This window comes from Podarcis muralis, chromosome 3 (assembly GCF_964188315.1).
Source record: "Podarcis muralis chromosome 3, rPodMur119.hap1.1, whole genome shotgun sequence".
Taxonomy (NCBI): domain Eukaryota; kingdom Metazoa; phylum Chordata; class Lepidosauria; order Squamata; family Lacertidae; genus Podarcis; species Podarcis muralis.
In genome coordinates, this window is record NC_135657.1 from 41,749,799 (window position 1) to 41,763,082 (window position 13,284).

Consider the following 13,284-nt stretch of genomic DNA (forward strand, 5'->3'; position numbering starts at 1 on the left):
ATTGCAGGGGATTGGACTAGATGATCCTTTGGGTCTCTTCCAATTCTACAATTCTATGAGTCTACATTTTCCCTGGCACCCAGTATTCTCTAATCCTCAGCTTTGCCAGAAGTCCTGACTACTCAGCCAATAACCACTGAAATGTGCACAACAAACTGAACCACCACTTTCTGCCAGGGAAATCAATACACCATGAAAAAACGTATAAGAAAACAGATAAGAAACAAGTTGTTCAACTTCAAAGATCTGCCCTCTCTCCAGACAACACTGTGAGCAGTAAGTTGCAAGAGAGCCAGACTTTAAAATGTAGCTTGATTCAATAAAAAACCATTGTTTTTGTTCATTCCGTCTGTTTATTTTCATCTTTTAAGCTCATGTGGGAAGCCCCCTCTACCGCCCACATTAAATCGCATGTTTACAATGTGATTGAAACTCAGACTTAAGCCTTTTTCAGCAACAAGAAGGTTCTTTTGGAGGGGCAAATGGCTTTCTCGCTTCTAAACTGTTCTGAATCATTTCAGTAGAACTTTGACACCCAGGAGTCAATGGCATAATGGGTGGTGTTTCTGAACCACCACCCCGGTAGTGACCTTCCTGTGGCTTTCCTAGGTGGTGCAAGGACAGGGCAGGGTGGTGGTGAAGATGGGGCTACAAGGGCACAATAACAGGATCAATCCATTGTTCCCGCTGGTGTGTTCTCATAGTCGCAACCTCACAGCTGCCCTGCCCTGCCCTGGCCCATCCCAGCATCAGGTCTCATGACTCTGGAGGCAGATCCCCACCTTCAGGGGATGAGATCAAGGATTCTCAGTCAGAAGGCCACATAAGGCCTACTATATAGGACTCAGTTTCAGTTTGTTGCTGAAGCAACATCAGAGTTCTTGTCTCCTACAGCCTAGTCTCTCCTATAGCCCCAGTCATGGAGAGAAGTGCTTACAAGATTAACATGGGTGCCAGTGGCACTCAGGCCAGGGGATTTTGCATTGCCATCCTTGCACTTCATTACAGAAGCACTGACACCAGAGTCCCTCCTGCTGCTCTGTCAATGTAGACTACCAGACCAAGCTGAGCCCCTTTAACAAAAGAGACGCCTTCTAGTGAAGGTTGGGTTAGCAAATGGGATGCTGCAGGTGCTCCTACGTATATTTGTAGAATGGCAACATCCCCGGTGAGCTGTTCACAACCTGAAGGTAGACAGAGGCTGAAGAGGTCAAGCACACAGACGGTACATGAAACAAAGGCTCTTCATTTATGGTCAACAAACCAGCAGCTATCCTACAGTGACCGAGTGGGGACTCAGCTACACAGCTGCAAATAAAACGTTTTAAATGTGTTGTAAAGTGCAAGATACAAATGTGACACTAGATGGTGACAGTAAGCTATGCAAAATTCAATGTATTTTTCAAAATGTTTTCTTTTTAAAAAAGCATTTTCACAGCGTTTCTTCTATGTGTAGATTCTACCTAGGAGAGCTTCTGGTCCTACTGAGACTTGTGTCCTAGGAACCTCTTGCTCAGGCTTCCTCAACCTCGGCCCTCCAGATGTTTTGGACTACAATTCCCATCATCCCTGACCACTGGTCCTGCTAGCTAGGGATCATGGGAGTTGTAGGCCAAAAACATCTGGAAGGCCAAGGTTGAAGAAGCCTGTTCTTGCTTAACTGAAAGAAATATGGGGAAATTTGCAGATTTATAGGAGCAGTAACTAATCAGTATATAGCTTGGAGTCATCTGATCATAACACAGCAAGGTTTGAGTCACAGCTTGGGCTGGATTGTGAGTTTGCTGCTGTAGCTACCTTAGCAGCGGGGCCTACCTCGCATGTAGTAAATATCAAGAGCAGGATTCAAAGCCAACCATGCTGGATTAAGACCAAGGCGTTCTTCTTGCAAATATACTTTCCTCTTCACATGTCCTAGACTTCTAAAGCAAGTTTCTGAGGCAGTGTGACTTTTATTGAGGCATCATCCAAATATCTACTCCCTCCACTTACGGACACGCAATTCAGATGTTAGTGTATTCATCTTCACTTAATGATGTGTTCTCCAAATAACAAGCCTCCCCTTAAAATATTGCCCCTAGGAAACTAAGCTGTTTCAGTTTCTGCTAATGTATATCAGATATGCATGTGGATATTTAATAATCCTCTTATTGTGTGTTAATTAAGCTTAAATTGGTTCTTAAGTTCCACTAACTGTGGTTTAGTAGCTATATGATTTACATAATTTCAAATTACACAACCAATGAAGCACTAATTACTGTACTTTTCTACTATATTGGAATTTGCTGCAAAATATCCAAGCCTTTAATTGGTGTGGGATGAAATTAAGTTGCTATTTTTATACATGCACTAATTACAAGAGAAGAATTATGCTACAAAGCTTTTGACTTGCAGTTGATCTAATATCAGCATGAGTTTTTCATCTCTGCCTATGTAGGTATGATTAATTGCAAATGAATATAAAACATACATTTAGCAGGTAATTTACAAACCCATTGAAGTAAATTTCCACTACAGGTGAAAAGAGGGGGGGGAGACCATAATATATACACACTATAACTCTCCTCTATAGCTCTTCATGATGTGATACCTGGTTTAAAACCATAGCATCTCCAACTGGCAACATGGGCCAATCACATTGGTCTTTCCCAGTTGTCACCCAAGCAAGCAGAAATTCAGCTGGTAAGAGAAGCCAACCCACTAGATCAGACTAAAGGCTAATCTAGTCTAGCATTCTGTTGCTACAGTGGCTAGCCAGATGTCTGTTGGGCGCCCACAAACAGGGCATGAACTCTGTAGCTCCCTCCTGCGAATGATTCACAACAACCAGTATTCAGCATGGTTTGCCATCATGACTAATAACTGTTGATAGCCTTCCATGAATTTTACAGCTGGCCTGGTCTGTGACCATCTTGAGGCCATCAATTCCAGTTTAGCTCTATGCTGTGTGAAGAAATACTGGTTATTCTTTTGTTTCTCCTGCATCACAAAATCCTTTAGCTTCATTGTTTGGCTCAGGTTTCAATAATATGAAAAGGGGATAAAAGGGGATATGAAAAGTTGCTAGTCTCTCTAGCAACTTTCTCCACCTTATGCATAATTTTATATAGATCTACCATGCTCCCTTTCTCATCTTTTTTTAAAGAGTTAAAGCCTCAGACCCATGCCCTCAAACATTTCACCAATGAAAATAGGGACGACCTATTCCATCATCGGGACGTGGGTGACGCTGTGGGTTAAACCACAGAGCCTAGGACTTGCCGATCAGAAGGTTGGCAGTTTGAATCCCCTCGATGGGGTGAGCTCCCGTTGCTCGGTCCCTGCTCCTGCCAACCTAGCAGTTCGAAAGCACCTCAAAGTGCAAGTAAATAAATAGGTACCACTCCAGCGAGAAGGCAAACGGCGATTCCCTGTGCTGCTCTAGTTTGCCAGAAGCGGCTTAGGTATGCTGGCCACATGACCCAGAAGCTGTACGCCGGCTCCCTTGGCCAATAAAGCGAGATGAGTGCCGCAGCCCCAGAGTCGGTCACGACTGGACCTAATGGTCAGGGGTCCCTTTACCTTTACCTTATTCCATCATCATCATAATTTTATTATTTATACCCCGCCCATCTGATTGGGTTGCCCCAGGCACTCTAGGCAGCTACCAACATATATAAAAACAGAATAAAACATTAAACATTAAAAAATATTTCCTATACAGGGGCTGCCTTCAACTGTCTTCTAAAGGCTGCATAATTACTTATCACCTTGGCCTGGGCGATAATGCCATTTCTCCATGAACATAGGGATGTCCTCAGGAAAAGCGGGACATTCTGGGATCAAATAAAAAACCGGGATAGCTTCTGTAAATCCAGGACTGTCTCTGGAAAATAGGGACACTTGGAGGGTCTTCAGACATTGTAACCTTTCCTTCTAGGGCTGTTACTCCAAACCTTTGATCATTTTGGTTGACTTTTATGCACCTTTTCCAGCTCTACAATATCCTTTTCCAGATATGGCAACCAGAACTGTGTACAGTATTCCAGCTGTGATCAGCCCCGAATCTCAACATTTTTCTGCTGCTGGGGGCACCGCTTATTTGCCATGCTGCAGAGAAGGCAAACAAGTTTAACTTTATGTTAAATCAGACCCCCCAAAAATGTAGTAGCCCATCTGCCAACATATCTAACACATGCTTTTTAACAAGACCAATCAGACTGCAATCCTATGCATGCTTCCATGGATGTAACTCCTACTGAACTCATTGGGACTTCTAAGCAGAGCTACATAGGTTTGTTCTGCATGTTGCCCAATGGACTGTCAGGTTAAACAGTGTTTTGCTCAAGTGTTCTACTGAGTGTTCACGACACACATGACACTTGCAGTGGGCACATGATGTATTATTATTCACTATATCTATTATTAAGCTTGGGCGGGGTAACATCAATACAGTGGCAGTGGGTTGCCTTCACATACTCATTGCTTTCAATAATGGAATCTTATGCTTAATGGTTATGAAAACAATTCTTTTGCAGCAGAAGAATGGATGTATTTTTTGAAAATTGATTTGTTAGGGCTTATTTTCTTGTGGCTGATTCAGCCCCATGAAAAGCAGGGAGGGGGTGCAGATTACATCCACGTTTAAAATTGTGTGTTGCAGCAATACAGACCACCTGAGCAATGGATTGGGTGGAAATAGAAAATTGTGTTATTTTTCTTGATAACTATTGGGAGGGGTAGAAAAAGAGGATAGTTTTTTACACTTACATTCTTAATAAGCAGATGTTCTAGGAATACAAAGAACAAGCGGTCCTTTTCACAAAAAGTTTCAACGTGGCGAGATGATGGAATTGCTGACAGTGTTGTTTGAGAAGGCAGACCCTTGTATTTATTTCATTTATTAATTTTGATGTAATTTTTATTGGGTTTTCAACAATAAATAAATACAAAAGCAGGGGAAGTTATATGTTCAGTAATGTATGTTTATACAAGCACATTACACCATTATACTTTCCTCACTCAGCAAACAAACATACAGAGAACCACCATAGGGAACTTCCCTGCCCTGACTATATTTTGATTTAGCTAATTAGTTATAAGTGCAGATCCTCTGTCTTGTTATATTTGGAATAAATATAGATTTTTTTCATCACAGTATGGTTTCCTGAGTATTCTTTATGGGTGTGCTGACAAAAAGTGTGTATAATATCTAAACTACCCAAAATCCCATTCAGATGTAATATCTGTCTGTCAGTATGCTTTATATTAGCCTGATTCCTGAGGACTGAAACACTACTTTGCTCATCTTTATAGGCAAGAGAGTGGTTTGAGAGAGCTCATTGAATCCAGTTGGAAGCCTTTGTCTAAATATGAGGCACCAGGCTTTTATTGCCTTGACTTCTTGCTAAGTAGACTAGCTCCAACAGAACCCAATTCCTGTTAGAACAGATTGAGGAGAAAGGTCCTTTGAAGTCATGGCAACAAAAAATCAAATCCACATCATCATGGATTTCTTCATAAAATGGTCATCCAGGAGTTGGGTAGGGTAGGCAGGAAGTATCCTTTCACTGCTTGTTGCTTTTCAGTTGCATTGCATTTCTTTTCCTGTCTTAAAAAGCAAATTAAAATTTCCTGGACCATCTATTTCTGAATATTGCTGTGGCAGGAAAAGCTTTGGCATCTGCCAATCCCATCATCTGTGGCTCAAGCAAAATCTCTACACTTTATAGTATTCCTGACTCGGTCATATCATTAGCTGTGGAGTGCGAAGGCAGAAAGAACTCTGACAGCTCTGGTTTCAATTGCAAAAGCCTAATCAGGTAAATACCATTAAAAAAATGTACACAAACTACTGGAGGGATGGTGGGGAGAGCTTAATTTTCAAAACAAGGGACATACTTGCTTAGGAGAGATGTGCATGTGCAGCCTAAAACCTGGCCAGATTGCTTCTGACACAGCTATTTCCCCTGTGGAAGAGGCAGGCTCAGGGAAGGCCCTGCCGTTAAGCAGAGTGAGGCAGCTGCCTCAGGCAAGAGATGCTGGAGAGTGGCGAAGTGTTGGAGGGAACACCTGTATATGCCCCTACACCAGGAAAATTGTGAAACTGCCATAAAAGCATCCTATGGATCTGGCTATCCTGCATTATTCCCAATTTCATATTCTGCTTGGGCCCAAACCATGTGGAATTGGCAACTACATCACTCCAGTACCATATGAATCAGCCCTTACAATACAGTTTATTCATCTTTGTATAGTCATCCATTTAATCTCCTCTCTTCCTTGTATGATTAATTACATTTCCCCCACGGTCTGCATGGCTGCAATTCTGCAAATCAATTTTCATTTTGTTACTTTATGTACATTTTCTAGGATAATTTGGATTTTTGCTCAATCCTTGTTGCCGTTCCAAAAAGCTGCCAATGTAAATTACCTACAGATTTAATTGATGTACTCCTTAATCTCACTACCAGATAATTAATGACAGTGCTTTACAATGAAACATTTACAAAACACCTAAAGTTGGGTCCATAGTTGCCTCATTTCCAAGTAAATAAACTCTAACACCAATACTGATTGCAAGATCATGGATCCAAAACTTCCTGGAACCATTTCTGTCATTGTTTTGTGTGTGTTATGTTTGTTTGAATGTGTTCTGTGTTTTCATTATACCCACCAATGTAAATTCCAAAATTCTATTGTGGCCACAGAATAAACTGTAATATATCAGTTGAAATCAAAAGCATTAGCAAATATATTACTGTGAAGGACAGAAATTGGAGATTGTTGGACCTTTCCCATTCAATGTTGACAAGCAAAAGGACTGTGGCTTCCGGGTTAGCGCGATCGGCTAATGGCGGATTCCCTCCGAGCTCCGGAGGGAATCGGCTCTGCTGGGGACGGGTCTTGCTGCGACGGCGACGCGGAGACCCTCAGAAACCGCAGGCGCTGAAGCCTGCGGACTTGGTGACTCGGCGGGCACCTTAAGCGCCCCCCAACCCACGAAGAGCCTTTTTAAAGGCTTCGGAGAGGGTACGGAGAGTGGCGTGGTGCTGTGAGTAGACCGCTACTTCAGTGGAGCGAAGCCGCGAGCCATGGCCGGAGAGCGCTGACTTTTTCCCCTAAATTCGGACCTGAAAAGAAACAACCCGTGAGTAGAACGGAATTCGGACTTTAAAATTCTTACCCTTGAATTCGGTACGACCGGGGGATGTGCTAAAGGGAAGTCCGCACCCCCCCTCCTACAAACGATCTAAAGCAAGAACCGGAGAACTAAGGTGGAGAGACCACTCTTCTCGGTGTGAGATAAAAGAAATTAACTTCCATGATTTGATAAAAGAAGTTTTTGTGCTGGAGTGTGAGAGTGAAATTTTAGAAGCTTTTTGTGTAAACCCCCCCCCCCCCCGGACCCGGGAGCGTCCTGCGTCTGAGTCTGTTGAAGAGGAATAAAGAGTTTGACAGCTGTCAAAGCTGTCAAACGGGCAGTTTAAGGCTAAAAGATTGTTATTTAATATCTCTCTGGACTAAATGTGTTACAATTGAATTAAAATTGTTGGAAACAAAGAAGAAATAAACAACGAGGCAAAGGATTGTTGGAAAAAAGTTACTAAGTAACTAGAATCCCTCTAGGGGGAATTCTGAGACATTACAGTGGCTGCAGATGGAAAATTACAGGCAGAGATAGAAATAATGTTTCTTCTCGTGGGAATGTTGCAAGAGCAGAGTCTGGCTATGAACAAACAACTTATGACCTTGACCTCTGGAATAAGCAGCTCTGCTGAATGCACTAAGGACTTGACTGAGGAAAAATCTGCAGCTGAATCAGAAGAGATATTTCAAGAACTGGAGGAAAGTAAGGAAGGAATGGAGAAAACACAGATGGAAAGAACCAACCAGAAGCTTATACTAGTGGATTATAAGGAAGAAGACCTTTGGATTACATGGATCACAAATCTGCAAAAGATGCGAAAGATGAAGGAGGGGGCCCCTGGAGTATTTGGAATACAGGAACTTAAAAGAAATAAGAAATATGATTGGGGCTTCCACTTTGAAGATGAAGGATTGGTGGATCTTTTGCAGCAGCTGTCTTCAAGTGCTCTGGTGGGAAGAAAAATCTGGTTTGATAGTGATAGAACTCCTTCGAGATTCGATGACCAACACAAAAGACTACCAACAAAACCGGCAGAGAGGGACTGAAAGAGACTTGAAGGCCTCGGACGTGAGGAATCCAGGCTAAGAACTGTTATTATGGACATGTACTTGGGATGGGATTGAAACCGGGGAAGGGAGGGAGGGGAAAAAAGAATCTTAAAAATGTTTATGACTTCTGGGTTTAGGTAGTATGAGCTATATCTAATATAAGAATGGGAAATCTGTGGAAGAGAACTTGGGTCGACCTTAGGAAAGAATTTAATTGTTATAAGAGAGGTGGATAAGGAAATTTGGCCAACTAAGAAGAGTTAAGTCAAAAAGTAATATTAATATGGTAAGGAGGAGAGATAAGAACTTGCTGACTGAATTATGGGAATCGGGATGTATGAAGGGGGGTGGGGGGAAGTCAGGGAATAAGGTTAAGAAAGTAAGGATCTGAAATTATACATGTTTTTGTCTTTGTCCTTTTTGTGTGTGTGATGTCTTTATAAAATGTGAAAATCCAATAAAAATTTATTTAAAAAAAAGACAAGCAAAAGGACTGTGAATGTCAATGGTATCTAATTTAACTATTAATTTCTGATTTACGCAGTTAAGCAAAATTGGTGGCATTTGAAACAATACTTGCACAATATATTTACCAGAATAAGGTCTAAGTGGAGGCTGATTGATGAGACAAGAATGTGTATAATACAGGCAACAACTGTATAATTAACAAATATGTGTAGCGATGATTCAATTATGTTTTCAATATAGGGTACCAAAGAACATTATCAATACAGTGTAGGTGCTTGGAAGAATATTTAGTTTAGAATATTAATGGGGGGAGAAAACTTTCCAAATACTAGGTATGAGAATTCATAGGTCACCCATACCCTTTAAAAACATCATAAGGTATGTCAAGCAATCATGTGGTGCATATCACTGAACATATGAATTCCACCTTTAAATGGTGTGAAAAGTGTTTTATCACATTTCAGTCTTTAAAATTGCTACTGAGCAAGCACTGCAAAATTCACAATGGAATCAGTGCGATAGGAAGAGACATTGACAGTCACTAGATTGAGAACTTGCAAACTCACTATGTGCAGATATTTTATTCAGTTCCCTTTAGGTTAGTAAATGAAGAAGCTTACATGAGTTGAATTCCTAACATTATAATGGCATGATGGGGCCCTTCCACTACAAGATTGCACAATGAAATAATGGTCATATCTTTTTTTTTAATCCAACAGAATTTGTTCATCATGACATTTAGGATTGAACCTTTTTCATAGGATTAAAAAAAACAACTTCTGTGAATGTGCATTAGGGAGAAGTCATTGTCTGGTTACAGGATGTGTGCTTTGCCTGTGAAAAGGCAATACTGTGATAGTTGGGCCAATAGTCTGACTCTGTATGAGGGAGCTTCCTATGCCTTATATCAGGGTTGAGGAACCTGTGGACCTTCCAGATATTGTTGACTCCAACTCTCATCAGCTACAACAAGATGACCAATCATGTGGAATGATGGGAGTTGGAGGCCAGCAATATCTGAAGGACCACAACATCCCTACTTCTGCCTTATATCTATTGAATGAGGGAAATGTACAATCCTATGTGCCTTTAGTTGACACAGCCCACCCGCTTCCCCATCTGCCTTCATCCCAAGACCGTTGGCCATGCTGCAGGAGTGATCGCAGTATTGTTTAAGAGCAGAAATCATGCCTTCAAAAAATAACTTTTGTACCCCTGCATCAGGTTCTAAGATAACTCACAACTTCCAAGGAAAGAGGAGAAATCAATATCCTTTTGTTCTTTATTAGATCCCCAGAATTAGTTAAGAGCTGCTTTATACTCAGAGGCAAACTAAATGTGATGTTTTGTCACATAGTTTGCCTTGGCATGTTGATTTTTCTTTTAACGTTTAGCCAGCGCGAGGAAAGGGAGTGTGAAAGCTGGATTGGACTGTGGCATTAGCGGAAGAGGGTTTAAACCTTTCCCCTCTCTCCCCATACATCTGCTATTTACAATGGGAAGGAAGTTCCAACTGGCACCAGTTGAAGTTTTCCTTCCAGTTCAGGCCCCATGGTCCTAATCCATCTACCGTGCACACAGGCCAGCTGTTTGTTAAGAAAAATCAACTCCACAAGAGCAACCTATGTTACTCATGTCATTCCTAGCTTGTCCCTAATTTCCATCAGCCTATAAACTGGGGACAGCCATTGTGGTGCTCCAGTCAGGGATGGCCAGAACAGCCTCTAAAGGGCAGTGCTACCCCTGCTCTATCTGGGATGTAGCTCTCTCAAGTCTCAGGCGGGGGTATTCTCCCAGCCCTGCCACTCAATTTCTTTTAATGGGAAATTAAGCCTGGGTCCTTTCCCATGCAAACCATCAGCTCTACCATTGAAGTACAGCCCCCTGCTTGTTGTTTTGATACACCCTCAAGGCACCATTGCTACCATGCTGATCATCTAAGAGTTCGTCCTTCGCTATTTCCCCACCCCCCATTGTCAGAAACCTTATTAAAAGGTTTTCCCAGTGAAGTGCTTCCATGCTGTAGCAAGCACCTTTATGGTACCGCAACTCAGAGAGGAGATCTGTCGAGCTTGATTTAATCAAGCCAAGGTTTTAAGAACAAGTGTCAGGCTGATAAAATTGCCTGTGGCACCAAGTGAGTTAAGGGGAGATGTGCATAGCTTCGGATTGCTGTTCTCCTATAAATTTCCTGCTGTGCTAGTAGCTTTCCCAAAATGATATTGGAAGACAAAAAAAACAAAAGAGTGTAACTATAGTACATCAACTTTGTGAGAATCGATAGATATATATTTTTTTCCCCTCCCCTACACCAGCAGAATGATTCTGGCAACCCTAGACATATTCGGCCATTTATCCTTGTGTAGTGCTTTTGGATTTCATGGGACTACTCTTAACTAAAGAGAATGGAAATTGCAGGTTTATAATTCATTATATTTGCGCTCTACACTTCCTTCAAGGAGCTCGAGGCAATGTATTATGAGGGATCCCATTTTTTATCCTTTCAGCACACTGATGCAATAGGTCATGCTGAGAGATAAGAGCAGTTCGCACATCCATGGTCATTACCTTAGGAGTGCAACATCAAAAGGCAACTTGCAGTTATGAATGTGGCATCGCAGGGGCAACATCACAGGCAAAATTTTCATGTTAACTTCAGATACAGTGTTTTTCAATGGAGTCAGTTTACACATTCAAGGTCCATTTGTACCATGGGCTTATCTGATCGCATAGCGGTAGGACATAACCGGTATGCCTGCCCCACCTCTGATGTACCAGATACCCATACATAGATATAAATATGGAATAATTGTGTACTGGGAACTGTGGTGGCTGCCTACATGGTTGGGCCAGAATGGCTTGGGAGCTGGGAGTGACAAGTGACCCAACTTGTGACAAGTCACAAGTTCTGCTCCTTTCACTTTCAGGACCCAAACTCCACACCCTTCTGAAAGGGAATAAAGCTCCTGAAAGTGAAAGGAGCAGAATGCCACCCCCCTGTCACTATGATGGAGGCAACTTTGCCCCACTCTAATGAAGGAGGAAGCTTTGAGAGACTTTCTCCTAAAAGAAGAGCAGAGATTGGTGGCCATAACAGGCCAATCATAATGAAACTGGCACTGGCCTACAAAGGCTGGAGCCACATCAAGTCTCACCTCTTTCTTCGCTGCACCCACCCTTCCTAAAGTGGAAGCCTTTTTAGCCTCAGGAGGCTGAGTAGAAGGGTGGGAGCCATTGTGGGAGCCATTGAGGCATTGAGGTTTGGGTTCCATTTTTCCTTAGGTATTTAGTTCCAATAGGGGTGTAGATTGGCCAGGACATGGCAAGTAAGTACCCTACGTTGAAGTGCATTTCACCAACCTATGTGCATTACTGACAAGCTGTGGGGGGTGGCTTTGTCTGGGGCCTGGTGTGTGTGCCCTGCTGAATGTACACAATGGGGTGCATGAGGTGTCAAGCCAAAATACCCACCGCTCCCGGATATGAGAGAGAATATGTTTCCATCACTCAATTAATGGTGATTAAGCCAGGTAGGGTCATTTGGGCTGCACTTGAGCAACTGGTTACTTCAAGTTGTAATAAATACATCATAACCTTACACTGCAAACTTGCTTCTTTGGGCCTTAGAGGCTGCATTTGGCTCATAAGCCTGAAGTTTCCCACCCACAATGCAGGGGAATGGAACACTCCCACCAGATATCTAACTGGCGCAGTATCTTCAGCAAATAATCAGTGAAGGAAACTCCTGTTTCCTTGTCTTTACCATCAGCAATTAGGGCTATCCAACTGACTCTTGCTCTTTGACCTCTTACAGGGTGTCAGGGCCAGCCTCATTTGTCCACACAGAAAAAGGAGAAGTGATGTAAGATAGTGGTGGGAGGAAGTGACCTCACAGAAAATGTAGGTGTTAACCTTTGACTCTTGCTGCTTCCACCATTCCTGGTTCATCTCAGTATTCTGCCCAAGTCCCAACCCTGACATAAGCCCAAGTCCAGCACTCTCCCCACTATGTCTCACTGGCTCTCATTGCAGTTGCAATTGCTATCATGCCTATGCCTACTGAAGATTTTAGTTCAAAGAATCTGGCTGCTTTTCTTTTTTCACACGCACACAAAATCCTCAAAGGCTAGCTTGACCTAACGCAGTACCTCTCGAGCGAATGAAAGGAGTGAGATGAAGGCAAATGTCTCTGAAGCAAGCTTAAGCCTTGCAATATACATTTGATATGAAAAGATCATTCAAATAATCATTCATTTGTTCATTTGCAGAAATATTTTTATTTCCACGCCACTAACTACGAACCTCAAAGAGCAAATTTACAATCAATCATGCAATGAACTTCAAAATGATAGCACACTTCTCCCCCTCCACTGATGGATTTTGTTCTCCCCAATAACAAAGTGGAAGATTCAATTAGTGATGGAGTCATCCGGAATGAGAGCCAGCCAGCCAGCCTCCCTGGGTAGGAATGCGACATTTTTTGCCGAGACTTCAAAGAAGTGAATAGAAAATAAGTGATTCCTCCTCATCAACATAAACTTCTATACCCTCTTGGCAAGAATAAGTGTTTATATGTATTTTTGAATTGTCAGCCTCAGAAGGGTATCAAGTTAAATAAAAGCATTTATTTTTAAGTTA